We start from the raw sequence: 15,942 nt of genomic DNA, 5'->3' as shown, positions 1-15,942 counted from the left end.
CACAATGAATTCTCGCCCAAATTCATGATGGTGAAATGGTATCTCGTCGTGGAGTACCAGTTTCAATTATCTCAGATCGAAATAGTCATCCTACTTCCATTATTGGAAGGCGGAGAAGGAAGCATCGAGAGCTTGAAGCTTTCTATGGGTGAAGTAATTATCACCAATTTGTTAAATTGAAAATGGGCGTCAATCAAGCCATAAGATTTGAATTGATTCGAGAAACAACCAATCGGATTTATAATGTTTAAGGTAAGTTGAAAGCAGCGCCAGATTTGCAAAGGATTTATGCCAACATTCATAGTAAACCATTGTCACTGGAAAGAGGTGACAAGGAATTTTTAAGGCATCACCTTAGAGAGGTGATATGAGGTTTGGCAAAACCGAAAATAGCTCCTTAATATATTGGGCCTCATGAGACTATCTCCATGATTGGTCATTTAGTCGATTAAAGTACTCCAGGGGCTAAGTACTATACATGATGTTTTGCCATGTATACGAATTGAAAAGTACCTAAGCGATGAGGTAACGAAAGTACCAGTAATGGAGGTACTCATAGAAGACGTGCTTGAAACCATAAATAATTCCGTAGAGATAGTAGACGGGAAAACTAAACAGTTTGGACACACCAAACTTTATTGATTAAGATTAAGTGGAATTCACAGCGAGTACCAGATTATACCTGGTAACGCGAGGGTGAATTCTGAAGGAAAAACCCCCACCTTTCTCTCGGAAAGGGATAGTGGACGTGTAAAATTTCGAGGACGAAATTTCTTTTCGGGGGGAGAATGTAACGATTCCGACAAAACCCGGTATACCCTAACCGGTAGACAATAGTTACGTCATATTTAATGTCGGGTACATGAATTACCATAGTAATTATACGAGAATACATGGTTCACTGTATTGATTGTACGTGAATATATAATTCATCGTATTGAATACGCGATTAATCGATCGATAGTTATTGAAACCCGAACGAATCGAGGGTTCAATTATAGACGATATCTATAATATTTAGTGATTTTACGGAGCATTAATGCTTCGGGATAAGTAAAGTACGGCACAGAAAAAGAATTTCGATTTAATGTTACGTCGGTACATTAAAAGAATCCTTCAATACCAAACCGAGCAAGAGATGATCGATCAAGCCGAAAAAGATGCGCGATAATTAATAATATGATGTTTTAAGTTAATAAATGTCATGGTTTAAGTTTTTTTAAAATTTTTAAATCGGTTTTACATAAATTTCATTTTTAAGCCGAAAAACGACCGTTTTAACCTCGTTTTAAGCCGAATTAGACATTTAATCGAAAAACGAACTGAACCTGATTATCCAAAACATTATCCGGATTACGGGAATCCAATTGTGTGGCTAGGAATGGAGAAGTGGGTCCCACCCCACCCCTTATACATTCCGATCGGAACTCTCATCCCCATTGTCTCATTATTTTTCTTTTTCTCAACACAAACATTCAACATTCCATCTTCCTCTCCACTTGATGATCTAAAACCGAGAGTTTGTAGCAAGAAAACAAGGTAAAGAATCGAGTTAATCACGTTTCCATCTTCGTTTCTTGAGTATATTTGCAAGAAAATGAGGCTTCAAAGATGAAAACCGATTCTTGCATGATCAAGTGATGTATACGCGTTATACAAGGGATCTTGGTCCAAGAAAGGAGTTAAACGAACCAAAAACGAATTTTTACGGTTTAAATCTTTGTTTTTGAATCATAACCGAAACTATAGTGTAAGAGGCTTGATTGTGAGTGTAACTTGCTTGGTATTGTGGTATGTGGGTTGTAGGCTCTGTGTTTAGTGGTAGATAAGGCGGAAAGACGAGTTTGTAGCTTGTAGTGGCGGAAAACGAAAGGTATATTCGGTTATGTTCGGTTTTGGAGTTTTTGGACAGATTGTTGATAGTTTAGAGTTTGGTCATGAAATTTTACAGGGATGATCTACACATGAAAATATGAGTTCTGTAAATTTTGGTAATTTTTGGATAAAGGATGAATATTTGGTGAATTTAATGCTCGGTTTTGGCTAAAAATGGTGAAAATAGTTAAATATCATGAAAAATTCTGGAAAATTGCAGATAAGCTCTTTATAACATGTATAAGTCACTCACAAAATTTTAGGTCAGTTGGAGAAGTCTAAGTAGGCTTTTCGGTTAAACGAGTTCTAGGGTTTTCTAGCTCGGTTTTAGTGAAAATGGCATGTAAAAGAAGATTTTGGTTCTGGAAATACTACAGGGGACTATGTCGATGGCAGGGGATATCCAGGAAAAATTTGGGATTTTTCTAAGGTCGTTTGGTATTTACGACATATTTAGTGTTTAAATGGTGTTTAAAAATAGATAAATAAATTTTAAATTTAAAAATTAATTCTGGAAATATTTTTATAAAATTCCCCACTGTCAAAAAGTGATTCGGGCAAAATTTCAAGATCCGAGACAAAACGGATAATTATTTGTGCAAAAACAAACTTTTAAAGTCTAAAACGCATAAACCGGTAAAGTTCGTCTAAACGAACTGACTGGTGCATAAAAACCCTAAAAATGAACTATTTTCATATAATAGAGTTAATCAAGTAAAAATGAATCATCCGAAAATAATTCGGATGATTTGGGTATTTTTAACCGATTTAACAGTTTCCGGTACGCTAAAGACGGAAACGGGTCCCGCGGCCAATCGGGGCGTCTAAACCGAGCTATAATTTCACATCTTTAATTAAATTATCAGTCAACCACTATTTTCGGGTCGTGTGTGACCAAACTCATTTTTAAAACATAAAAACGGATAACCGTGCTAGGCACGCAAAACGGGGAAAACAAGCTATTAGAAAATTGACTGTTGAATTCTAAACGACATCACAATCTGAGTCCGGAGAAGTGTTTCTGGGTTAACAATGCCCCCAGAACGGGTACAGTACTGGGTTAACAGTGTCCCCAGATGTACCGGTTGATACGGTTAAAGTTATATTAATAATGAGTGTATAGTAACGATCGTAGGGATCATATTACAGATTGAACGTGTTAACTGATAATGATTGTTGTTACCTGCTTGCATGTGCTTAGGTGAGTTTCACGAGCCCCTTTTTCTGAATTGTTTTTAAATATTTTCCCGGGGCGGAAGCATGTTACTATTGAAATGTTTATGTATATACTGAACGCATGGATTTACGTGTGTTTATAAATATATGATTGTACAGGAATCGTACAGGATGGGTACAGTACTGGGTTAACAGTGTCCCCAGATGTCCTTAAATGTGTTTCTGGGTTAACGTTGCCCCCGGAATGGGTACAGTACTGGGTTAACGGTGTCCCCAGATGTCCCTAGAAGTGTTTCTGGGTTAACATTGCCCCCGGAATGGGTACAGTACTGGGTTAACAGTGTCCCCAGTTAATATTATATTATGATATTGATTCATCAAGGTTTACTCAAATTGTGAAACTCACCAACTATTCGTAGTTGACCCGTTTTCTCACATGCTTTTCAGCTACACCTAAGATGAAGTGATTGCTTACGTGCTAAGTGCTTTATGTGTGTCAGATTTGTGTGCGGGATGTTAGGATACATTATAATAAATTGAATTATGTATCGTATTGTATGATGTGTGTATCACCTAGACGGTAATGAAATACGAGATAATGTAATTTTGAAGTATATTAATTCATTCAGTTTTCTTTATAAACAATGTGGTTGATATCAGAGGCGTCTGTTGCATCCCGTTTATGTTTCCGCTGCGGTTACGGGGTGTTACAGTATGTCCTGACTTCACCAAGTTGTCTGCATCAGTACAAATAATCAACTTGAAAAGCAAGCACGGGGTATCTCATAAGTTCCTTGATGAACTTCTGAAATTGTTGAAAAAGATGCTACTTGCAGATAACGAAATGGTAAATAATATGTATGAGGACAAAAGGATGATGAAGGCAATGGGCTTATGATACGAAAAGATACATCTGTGTATCAATGACTGCGTTATATACTATAAGGATTAAAAGGATTTGGAAGCATGTCCAGTTTGTAACAAGTCAAGGTGGATGAGAAGACTAACAAAACTTACATAAACACGCCCGCTAAGGTACCGTGGTACTTTCCCATTATTCCACGATTCAAGCGCCTCTTTCAATCAAACACCACATCAGAGAATTTAACATGACATGCCACGAGTGCCAATAAACCCGGTGTTTTACACCACCCATCAGATTCACCAGCATGGATAGCCATAGATGATAGGTACTCCGACACCATCGGAAGCGATCCAAGAAATCTTCGTCTAGGGATTTGAACTGATGGGGTCGACATACATAGAGGCAACAGAAACCACAGTGTCTGGCATGTTTTAGCTGTCATTTGCAACCTTCCACCTTGGATGTGTATGAAAAGAAAGTTCATCATGCTTTCCTTATTAATATCCGGAGTGTTAGGAAACAATATTGATGTGTTTTTACAGCCTTTTAATTGACGATCTAGCATTTTATTTGAGGTCGGGGAGCCAACGTATGATGCATATAAACAAAAAATGTTTACACTACGTTCAGTTGTGTTATGGATGATTAATGATTACCCTTCTCTTGGTACACTATGTGGTTGCCTTATAGTGTATTCAAAGGTTGTGTAGTGTGTCGGGGCGACACTCAGTGTGTTTGACTTTATCACACAAAGAAGCAGGGTTATGCTGCCCACAAAAGGTATCGATCACATGACCACCCTTTCAGAAAATAAACAAAGACGTTCAACGGAAAAGAAGTGATGAGAACCGCTAAAGAGCCTATGACAGGGGAAGATATATACGACGAGGTCAAAAACATTAATAATGAATGGAGAAAGGGATCAGAATCTTTAAGTGGGGGTAAGAGTAATAGGGATAACACAAGCCCACAACCTTATTGGAAGAAGTTCAACATACGGCACCAACGGCTCAGCTATTGGAAGCATTTACTTGTTTTACATTGTATTTATTTGATACATGTTGAAAAGAATGTGGCAGAGAGTATTGTCAAGACGTTGCTGAACATTCCCGGTAGGACAAAAGACGGATTGGCAGTTAGAAAGGATATGGAGTTTTCGGGATTAAAAAGGAGTTGCAACTGAAAGAAAAAGACAACAATACAGAACTGCCTGCAGCATACTTCACATTATCAACACAAGAAAAAGACATGTTTCTTGAAACATTGTATAAATTAAAGGCTCCACTAGGGTATTACTCTAACTTCTCTAGTTTGTTGACTCTTAAAGAAAAGAAGCTACAAGGACTTAAATCACATGATTATCACATGCTTATGCAACAGTTTCTGCTGCTTGCAATACTGTCCATCATGCCAGACGCAATGAGAAATGCTATAATTGGGCTTTGTTTTTTTCTCAAGTCAATTTGTTGCAATGAAATCAATGTAGAAGAGCTTGATAATATGCTGGAAAAGCAAATAGTTACACTGTGCCTCCTGTAGTATTACTTTCCTCCATCATTTTTTGAAGTCATGGTTCACTTAACCGTGCACCTTGTTAGAGAGATACAATTTTGTGGGCCACTATGCTTTCATTGGATGAATCCATTTAATAGGTGTATGAAGGTTATCAAAGGGCATGTGCGAGGCAAAACTTATCCAGAATGGTGCACAGCTGAGGAGAACAATGCGGAAGAAACAATCGAGTTTCTCAGCGAATGCCAAAAAACATCTAGAGTGCTATTGGTATTCCACATGATAAGCATGATGATAATGGGGAGACAATTCCTGTCACAGGCGCTAAATCAGTTGAAGTATCTCCTGATCTCTTCAAGAGAGCACTTTTCTATGTGTTGCAGAATATGCCCGAAAAAGCGCCGTATATCGAGTAAGTATTACTAACATATATTCTCTCTCTCTCTCTCTCTATATATATATATATATATATATATATATATTCATAATATATTATACTCCTACTTGCAGACAACACAAGACCTCTTTGAAAAACCAAATGCATGGTAAACGACAAGCATTGCTGGAGAATGAGCATTCCTTAAAGTTTGGTGACTGGTTATGCGGCAAGGTAAATCCATTTATTAAGTCTTCTATAATTTTTTAAAAATCTTTTATAGTTTCCGCAATGTAGGTGAATCTAATCCTTGTAATGAAATTCAGTTTGAAAGAGAGCTAGAGGTCTCCCCAGCTTCTATATTGGAAACTGTAAAGTGGATTGCAATGGGAGCACACCGCAACGTATGCAAAACGACTCATAAGACATCAACGGTTTTACATTTTGTACAAAATCTCATGATGGTAGAGTTTAGCAAAACAGCGGGGTTGGTGTAGAGGCGGATGACATTCACATCAAAAAAGATGTGGTGACCTATGGACAAAACTTTTATTTTGGGGTTTTTCAAGAGATATGGGTCCTAGATTATCATACTAAAATAATTCCGGTCTTCAAGTGCCGATGGGTTGACCGTAAACATGTCAAACATGATATTCTTGGTTACACGACGGTCGACCTAAACAAATTTGGCCGCAAGGATGATCCGTTCTTATTGGCCTCACAAACACGCCAGGTGTTTTATGTTCAAGGTCAGCTTGATAGAAAAAATCAAGTTTTCCTCATGACTCCACCCAAGAATTATAGACATTCGTATGACGAGGTAGATGTGGGATTTAGTACGGTACCTTTCCCTCATGAGGGTAATAGATTGCCACGTGTACAACCAAATAAACTGCTTCATAATGAGTCCCCGGATGATTATTGGAGCCCGGGGAAAAGCCTACAACTATTCGTAATGGAGATTGAACCCTGCATAGCACTGTTGTTTCAAAACCAACAGTTCTGTCTATTGTTACAGAACTGTTGGTGAGGTCGTTGATCATTAGAGAAGATGTGCAAAAAGTGTTGTTTTCACAGAGCACCTGCAAAGAACTGCTTGTTACAATAACTGAGGTTTCCATAAGACATACAGAAGACATATTATGGCGATGGACACTGATGTCGAGGTTGTCGACCAGCATTTTATTTTCAATAATGTTTAAATTTAGTTCTGATACATGATATTACCATTATTTACTTTCTACTTATTAATTCAAACTAAAAAAATATTGGTTGTTTTTAATACTATTACTACTTATATAGGCCGATTTGTTGAATTCATTTCATCTTCTGGCTATTTTGGTCAATTGGTGTTAAGTTCAAATATAACTGCAGGTTTATTTTGTTTGGTTAACTTCAAACAGACATTAACTAAATACACACATTCAGACATCATGTGTAATGCTGAAACCAAATAAGCAACAAATATAAAATACAACATCATGTTGTCTAGGGATGTTCATGGTTCGGTTCGAAACCGAGAACCACCCAAACCGGACATTGGTGACAGTTATCATTTCTCCTCCTGATGGGTTTGTTTCTTGCACAACCTCTATTTGTTTATATTGTTTTTCAGCTTCTAATTCAACCTACTTTTCAACACCTGGTTTTCTGCAAAACATTATCAACTCATTTTATTAAGAAAAAAACACCATTATGCCTTTCTTTTCACTAACCTGCATGCCCAAATTGTACCCTCCATACTTAGATCTTTAACCAAAGCATATGTGGGTCTTAGACTTTGAAGAAGCCTTTGAACAAATAAAATTCAGTTTTGAAAAAACTAACCTAATTTAAAATCTGGCGATAGCATCGAGTTTTGGAAGGGATGTTATCAAAATTTAAGATCTTTGGGAAGTTTAAGATCTGTGGAAACTTTAGATGTTTTCTGCTTGGCCTAGTTTGGAATTCACATAACATATATATATATATATAAGCCTAATAAATTTCAGTCAACAGTTTTATTGCAGTCATTAAAGTCTCAGTTGCTTTATTGTTGGTTGTTGAGTAACTGCATACTACCTGTCAAAATGGTTTCCACACGCTTTGGAAACGCTCACAAGCTAATTAATTTTGGAAATTAATTACATTTATACCTACTACCTGTCAAAATTGTGGAAATATATTTATGTAATGATAGCCTATATTAAAGTTAATTAAAATAAAAAAAAAAACTATATCTCACACTTGTAGTACGTTTTAAATAAACTATATCTTACGCTTGTAGTACGCTTTAACCAAAATATATTAATTACATTTATAGTTATTACTTAAATTACATTACATTATAAAAAACCTAACACCTAGCATCATATTCCAGTTCTGAATCTACATCAATATTAAAACTAGTTCTATATATATATATATATATATATATATATATATATATATATATATATATAAATAACAGGCTCGTTTAGGCTCGCGAGCCGGCCCGGACTCGATAACTGATATAAAATACATGCATGCAGCATCATCAACACAGTTAACTGATATAAAATACATGCATGCAACATCATCAATACATGCATATAGTTGTTTAAGTTTATTAATTGAACTAACAGTTGTTTAATTAAACTTTCTTGAAAGTTTTGGTGTAGATGAATTTTGTGGTAATTGATCCTTTGAAAGAGAAGGAAGGTTCAAACGCATCTGACATCAACCATTGATAACAGTAATTACACACCAGATGAGGATCTTACCCAACCATTGAAACCTTGAAGATTGAGCTTCATGTCTAGATCATACATTCACTTCAACAAAATTTATATAAAATGGTAAAAGTTGTTTTAAGTTATTGTATTTGTTTTAAGTTACCCTTTAGATTTAGACCGAAAATAACATAACGAGCTATTCTATTTGTTCTATATGTACATTTCTATTTGTTCTATTATTTTTGTTTATTGGGAAACGGGTCAGAAACAATAATCGCAGCTACACTCAATTTTGGTTAATGGGCCATATAATTAAGTTGGGTTTAATTCACTGCTGATCGGTTTAGATTTTAATCCAGGGTTACTTTAGGTGCAGATGTGTTACAAATTTGTTGCATACGAGTCAACATGGTTTTTTTATTTTGTTTTTTTTTAAATTAAACTGGTCAAATGTATTTGACTTTTTAATAGTCAAAGTGTGTAATCTGGTCAATTTTTGTTTAAAGTTGTACATTGTTTTAGGTTAATGACAATTCTAATGTGGTTAGGTGCAGATAGAAAATGAATATGGGTCGATAGGGAAGACTCTTGGAGATGGAGTCATGTGCAAGCAAGAAGATGCCCCTGACCCTATTGTAAGTACTTCTCATATTTATTCTCATTTCTTTAAAAAAGTAGCAAATTCTTGTTCACGTTAAAATGGGTTATAAGCGAAATGAGTTCATGTCATTTAAAAAAAGCTGAGAATTTAAATTTAGAAAAACTTGCTGAAAAAGTTGGTGCATGCCTTGTTACAGGTGGACCTCAAAAACGCTTGCGTTGTTACAGGTGGACCTCAAAAACGCTTGCTTTGTTACAGGCAGAAAAACTCGGTGCTTCAGGTTTTTCTTAATATATTTTGCATTAATAGAAAAACTTGCTAAAAATTAGTAGTTTTTTAATGTATTTACATGTAGTTCAATTATGAATACTGAATAGGTCTCTTTTCTTTTTAGTTAGGTTATTGCTAGAGATGTTTTGTGTTTATATGGTAATTAATTACAACCCATTTATTGTATTTGCAGGAACATTTGCAGCAACGATTATAAGAAGAGGTGGATAAACGCTGGAAACGAGCCGAGCCGAACTAGGCCCAGATTGAGTTCAACTCAAACTTAACTCGAGCCGGCTCAGCTTCCTTTTATTTAAAGCACACTGAGCTCTAGCTCGGCTTGTAAAAAACTCGAGCCAACACGATTATTTAAATTAAAAAAATTGAACAAAAAAGTCTTAAAAGACAGTTGAATATACTTTCTTGTCTGGTGCTGCCTGAATATAATCAGCTGTAGTAAAATATTATTCAACTATGCGGTTAGTACTTGTATGGGTATGTGTATGAACTTGGATTATTTTAGAATTGTCAAGTAGGTAGATCTTTTTATACATTTCATCGTCCTCATAATCCAACTGGAAAAAGCTGTAAACATGGATGGGCTAGAGATTGTTGCTGCATATTGCAGAACAAAGGATTGCATAGCATATACTGATGAAGTATAAGTGTATGACTTCCTTTTTTGTTTGTTTTTATTTTTATATGTTGTCACTTATCTGCATACTTTATTTTTAAACGCTTCTTCAGGTTCACGTACATATAATATACAACAATGAACCGCATTCTCTACCACCATTATTAATTGACCGGATATATTGCAATATGGCAGAAACCGCTTAACTGTTGGTGATTGGTGGTGGTCAAGGTTTGGTGAGGGCGGTTCAAGCCACCCTCTATATTGGTGAAGCCGTCGAGCAGAGGTTAGTTTTTCATACTCTATATTAGTTAGATTTATATTTTTTTTATAAAAGTCTTGCTTATATTTTGATTGTATGTAGATCAAGGAACTGTCTGATAAAGGCCAGGGCATGGAAGCTTGCACCTAATGAGTTTCAAGGTGGCACTGCTAGGTGAATTATCATTTCTTAATCACCCTCTCGCTTCCAGACGGCTTCATTTTAGCTTCACGCACCTCCAGGTAAATCGAACTGGATCCAGAAACCAAATATATTGAAACTGAACCGTAACGAAAGAACTGAAACTAAGCGTAACAAAAAACTGAAAAAATCATAAGTCAACCAAAGCAAAACTAAAACCGAACCAAATCTAACAACCGAATAGATTGAAACTGAACTAACATGAAACAACCAAAACCAAAATCCGGATAACTAAAACCAAACTGAACATAACCAACAACTGAAAAATATCGAACCAAAACCCAAAAAAATCGAAATTCAGCTGAAACCAGATACTGAACCAGATCCAAAACCGAATATATTGAAAGCAAACTGAGACGAAATAAACAAATAAACTAAAAACCAAACTGATACACAACTAAAGACGGTAAATGAAACTAAAAGCTAATTGAAACAAAAAATTGAAACTAAGCGGATGCCCGAACCGGCTGATGTTGAAGAATTGAAACAAAACCAACAACATAAAATATTAAACCGAAGGGTGAAACTAAGTGGATGTCCGAACCGACTGATGTTGAAGAATCAATGGATGAATTGTGGTTAGGGGGGAAATGCCACTCGAACCCAGAGCTAGCTCGTTCTCCCCGAAATGCGTTGAGGCGCAACAGTTGACTGGACATCTAGAGGTAAAGCACTGTTTCGGTGCGGGCCGCGAGAGCGTTACCAAATCGAGGCAAACTCTGAATACTAGATATGACCTCAAAGTAACAGGGGTCAAGGTCGGCCAGTGAGACGATGGGGGATAAGCTTCATCGTCGAGAGGGAAACAGCCCGAATCACCAGCTAAGGCCCCTAAATGACCACTCAGTGACAAAGGAGGTAGGGGTGCAGAGACAGCCAGGAGGTTTGCCTAGAAGCACCCACCTTTGAAAGAGTGCGTAACCCACAAAAAACAGAAATTAAAATGCTTACAAGGTGCATGTTGCAAAACTTTTGGGCATCAATACATCAGAAGTATTGAATTCAGATTACCGAACATGGTCCTTGGATGCTTTCATTAGGAAAGAACCTATATTATCATTGTCAAGGACCGAGGGCAACCCTACACAATGGATACATTTACTTCCTACTTCTGATCAGAAAGGTAAATAGTGGTATTATCACAATAAATGCATAACGTCGTTCTTCATTCTTAATAGCCATATTTATTAAATTTAATTTCGGTATAATTAGGTTGAGGACAGTTTCGGTTTGAACCTATGAACCTGTTCAGGTAAATGAGTCATGTTCGACCAACCCGGCGGGTTCGTGGGGTGGCCGGGTGACTTGTTTTTTGTAAGAAATAAAATAGGGTTGGTATCTTATGCCAAAATTTAAAACCAGAAGTGAAATTAAAATTAGATTTTATGATTAAAATGTAATTTTTTTTATAAAATTTCTTTGTTTATTTGGTTTAGTTTTAGAATTTGCGTTGATTGACATGCTTCCCTTTTTCGCTTTTTTAATTTAAATTAATTTAATTTTAGAAGTTGATTTGTATACAAAGTCACAAAATCAATTAGGCCCACTGACATGTTGCTTTCACAATACGAAGGTGAGCGGTGACCAACCAAAAGCTGATGCCATTCATAGTTTCATACTGGTCACCATGTTGAATTCATTGGTCTTAATCACAACCAAACAACATAATTATTAGACTGTTGTATCTGAAGTTCTCCAATTAAAGTTATTTGTACAATTTCATGTTTTTAAATATATTTTAAGTTGTGAAAATGGTGGTAGCAAATTGCCAAATAGAAAAACAATGCATTAATACGAGTTCGTTTCTAAAACGCGTTGAATTCCCGACGCATTGCACGTGTTTTTACTAGTTTATATATATATATATATTTATAGGGAAAAATTAACATACAAATGAAATTAACATGTTAATTGTGAGAATCAAGTCAAGTAGAGTAATTATGTAATTACATTATAGAGTAATTACAAAATTAGTCTACTTGTATGTATAATTACTCTACTTGATTCTCACAATTAACATGTTAATTTCATTTGCATTTTATCCTAACTATATATATATATATATATATATGTATATACTAGTAGGTACCCGCGCGATGCGACGTGAAGTCAGGAACACAAAGCTAATTCATTAGCATTGGTTAAGCTCATTTTACTCATTACACAACTTAAGGCAAGGCTTAGTTCTTGTATTAGAAAGGAGAGGGGGAAGGTAACTACAATGTCTTTTATTAAAAACAATAGACAAATAGAGTCATTTTAAATACTATACTAAGTGAATTATAGTACAACTTCGATTAATATCTCCTAGCATACTCATGTTAACATGACTTCATACAATTAATAGCACATGTTGTCAGAATGGTTTTGTTCTAATGGTTTGTGGAGAACGATGTACTCATGGTCTGCAGAGTCTTGTCCGCTGCAGAACTTGACATCCTAGATCTTGGGAGCAGCCAAAAACACAACCTGGAGTTTTTCACTTTCTACATTCACAACCTGTTCAAAGAATTAAAAAAATCATAACCACCTTCAAAGAATTAAAAAAATAGCCAAAAAATGGCATTACTTCAAAAGAAAGAAAAAACAAATGCTTGACTATTTACTATAGTATCTTACGTTTACAACAATCAGTTTTTTAGGATTCCATAGCATATTACCAGCTCAAACAGAACAAACTGAAAGTAAAAAAAAAATTAAAAGTTAAATTTGACGAATCAGAACCCAACGATACTAAGTCAAAAAAATAATGAAAAGTTAAATTTGGCAAAAAGTCAAAGCATATACATATAACCAAACATGACTGACTACAACACTCAATTCGATTCGGTTTTCAATTTCACCCGCTAATCTGTGAATTTTCTTTTAATGTGTTGAAAATCCAGGTCATTGACACTCGTCTATCACTAAGTATTCCTATAACACAATCTGTTGCATATCCTTCAATGATGATTCCTACATGTTTCCCTGGTATATTGAACTGAAAAAAGTGGTCAAATAAGTTGAACCAAAATAAAAAAAAAGTAATTATTCGCATTGTAAAAATGAAAGGTATTTAAAAACTACCTTGTCCAATGGACTGAACTAAGTATATGGTCTGATCATGATAACCAGACATAGTGCAAACATGAAACCTGCCAAAACAAATAAACATAATACATCATATATCTTCAAACGGAACATTATCCTTTTATAAATACAAAAAACAATAAGTACTAATCATGATGCATTGATATCACCAGATTTTAACCTTATAATAACTACTCCCCATAGGTTAATCGTTAAAATAGTAAATTTAATCCACAATTATTGAGATGTTAAAATGGTTTACAATAAGAAGCAACTGAATTACCGATGATACATAACATTTAGCTACCATACTCGCAAGCAACCATTTTATCTACAGTGGTAGTAAAAGATATCGCACCTACAATTGACGTGTATCCACTGAATTCATTGTGATATTATTTATTAGATTCCAAATTGATAAAAACAACTTTAAAAGTATTTTTCTTTATGAAATGTCACCTGTTTGATTTGCTAAAAGTCTGCACACAACACCAATCAACAATATCATCATCCTCTGCCCAAACCTTGAAGCACATTATGACAAATATTTTTAAAAAAACACTGCTAAATCCAAACTATGACAAAAAAATTATAGAAAGACAAATACTTACAGGTTGTTTTGATTCAAGGAAACCCCGCTAGATATTCATCATCAACACACGTCCTGCAAAACAGCATAAAATGTTAAATTCACTGAAAATCTAAATCCCTAGAGAATTAAGGAAAAAGAGAAACAGCTATATTAGAAGGCCTATCAGTGCAATTAAAGAAACCAAAAATTAATCTAAAGGGAAAACATCTACATTAAATAGTAAATCCAAAAATTGCAATCGTTTTCAACCTGGAACTGACTCACCTTTAGCAGCGAGAGATGGTAATTCTGACGCAGCGGAAGAGGACCTGCTTCCCGTGGTGGGTTTCAGTGGTTACCGCAGAATACAAAAAAAGTGAGAAAGAATCAGGGGTTTTATACGGGTGGGAACTCCTCTTAAAGAGATAACTAGTAAAGAATTATTTTTAACTATTTTTAAAAAATTATTTTGTGATTTTTTTTCTTTCCTCCTTTTAATAAGATGATATTGTTCCTACAAAAAAAAACCGTCGATGTAATACGTATGTGCATCAATGTGTATTGTATATATAAAATATTATTTTATTGCATGTAATTCAACATAAATACATTATATAATACACACTATTGAATATATAAAAATACGATACTAATAATTGTATGCAAAACACATTATTGCATATATGTAATACAACACTAATGCACATGTGCATTATATCCATTTTTTTATTTTTGTATATAATATAACACTATTGCAAATATAAAATATACAAACAACTATATATAAGCTATTCAACACAATCTCAAATATCAAAATGCACACTATTACACATATATGCACACTATTGCATATATGCATTACAACGTTAATTTCTTTTAATTTTTTTATTTTTTTTATTTTTATATTTTTTTGTGGTGAAGAATAACAGCATATAAGAAGGATGAAGTAAAAAAAAATTAAAAATATTTTTTTAATTAAATTAAAAATACTTCATTATTAGCTCTCTAGTTCTCTCCATAAAATGAAGTTCTCTCATGATCATCTCCATATATATATATATATATATATGTATATATATATATATATAGGGGTAGGATCTAGAGAGAACTCCTCTTAAAGAGAGAACTAGAGAACTAGTAAAGAATTATTTTTAACTATTTTTAAAAAAATTATTTTGTGATTTTTTTTCTTTCGTCATTCTAATAAGATGATATTAATACTAAAAATAAAAAAATAGAAAACACTTGTCGGTATAGTATTGTAGTGCATATGTGCACTAATGCCTATTGCATATATACAATAGTGTTTTATTGCATATAATACAACACAATTGCATTATCCAATACACACTATTGAATATATGCAAATTCGACACTAATAATTGTATACAAAACACATTATCGCATATATGTAATACAACATTAATGCACATATGCACTATATCGATTTTTTTTTAATTTTTGTATATAATATAACATTATTGCAAATAAACAATACAAACAACTATATGTATGCTATTCAACACTATTTCAAATACCAAAATGCATACTATTGAACATATGCACTATAAAAAAAGTCGGTGTATTGCATATATGCATTACTCGTTAATTTTTTTTATTTTTATTTTTTTTTGTGGTGAAGAATAACAACATATAAGAAGGATGAAAGAAAAAAAATTTTTAAAATATTCCTTTTAATTAAATTAAAAATACTTCATTATTAGTTCTCTAGTTCTTTCCATAAAATGAAGTTCTCTCATGATCCTCTCTCTCTCTCTCTCTCTCTCTATATATATATATATATATATATATATATATATATAATTGTTTTTAGCTT

At 34.2% G+C, this 15,942-nt stretch overlaps 1 long non-coding RNA gene across 1 annotated transcript; it reads left to right on the top strand.

Moving 5' to 3' along the window:
* The first annotated feature begins 9,864 nt into the window (after positions 1 to 9,864).
* LOC143613696 (uncharacterized) lies at positions 9,865 to 10,565 on the top strand. The gene is made up of 3 exons (XR_013150167.1): positions 9,865 to 10,035; positions 10,116 to 10,288; positions 10,367 to 10,565. It is a non-coding gene; the product is annotated as an uncharacterized LOC143613696 (long non-coding RNA).
* Positions 10,566 to 15,942: the final 5,377 nt, after the last annotated feature.

The sequence above is a fragment of the Bidens hawaiensis genome, unplaced genomic scaffold (genome assembly GCF_021521415.1).
Source record: "Bidens hawaiensis isolate Kalapana, Puna unplaced genomic scaffold, B.hawaiensis_p1.1 tig00038043_1, whole genome shotgun sequence".
NCBI lineage: Eukaryota > Viridiplantae > Streptophyta > Magnoliopsida > Asterales > Asteraceae > Bidens > Bidens hawaiensis.
Note: the sequence above shows the minus strand (reverse complement) of the source record. Positions and strands in the feature narration are given on the sequence as shown.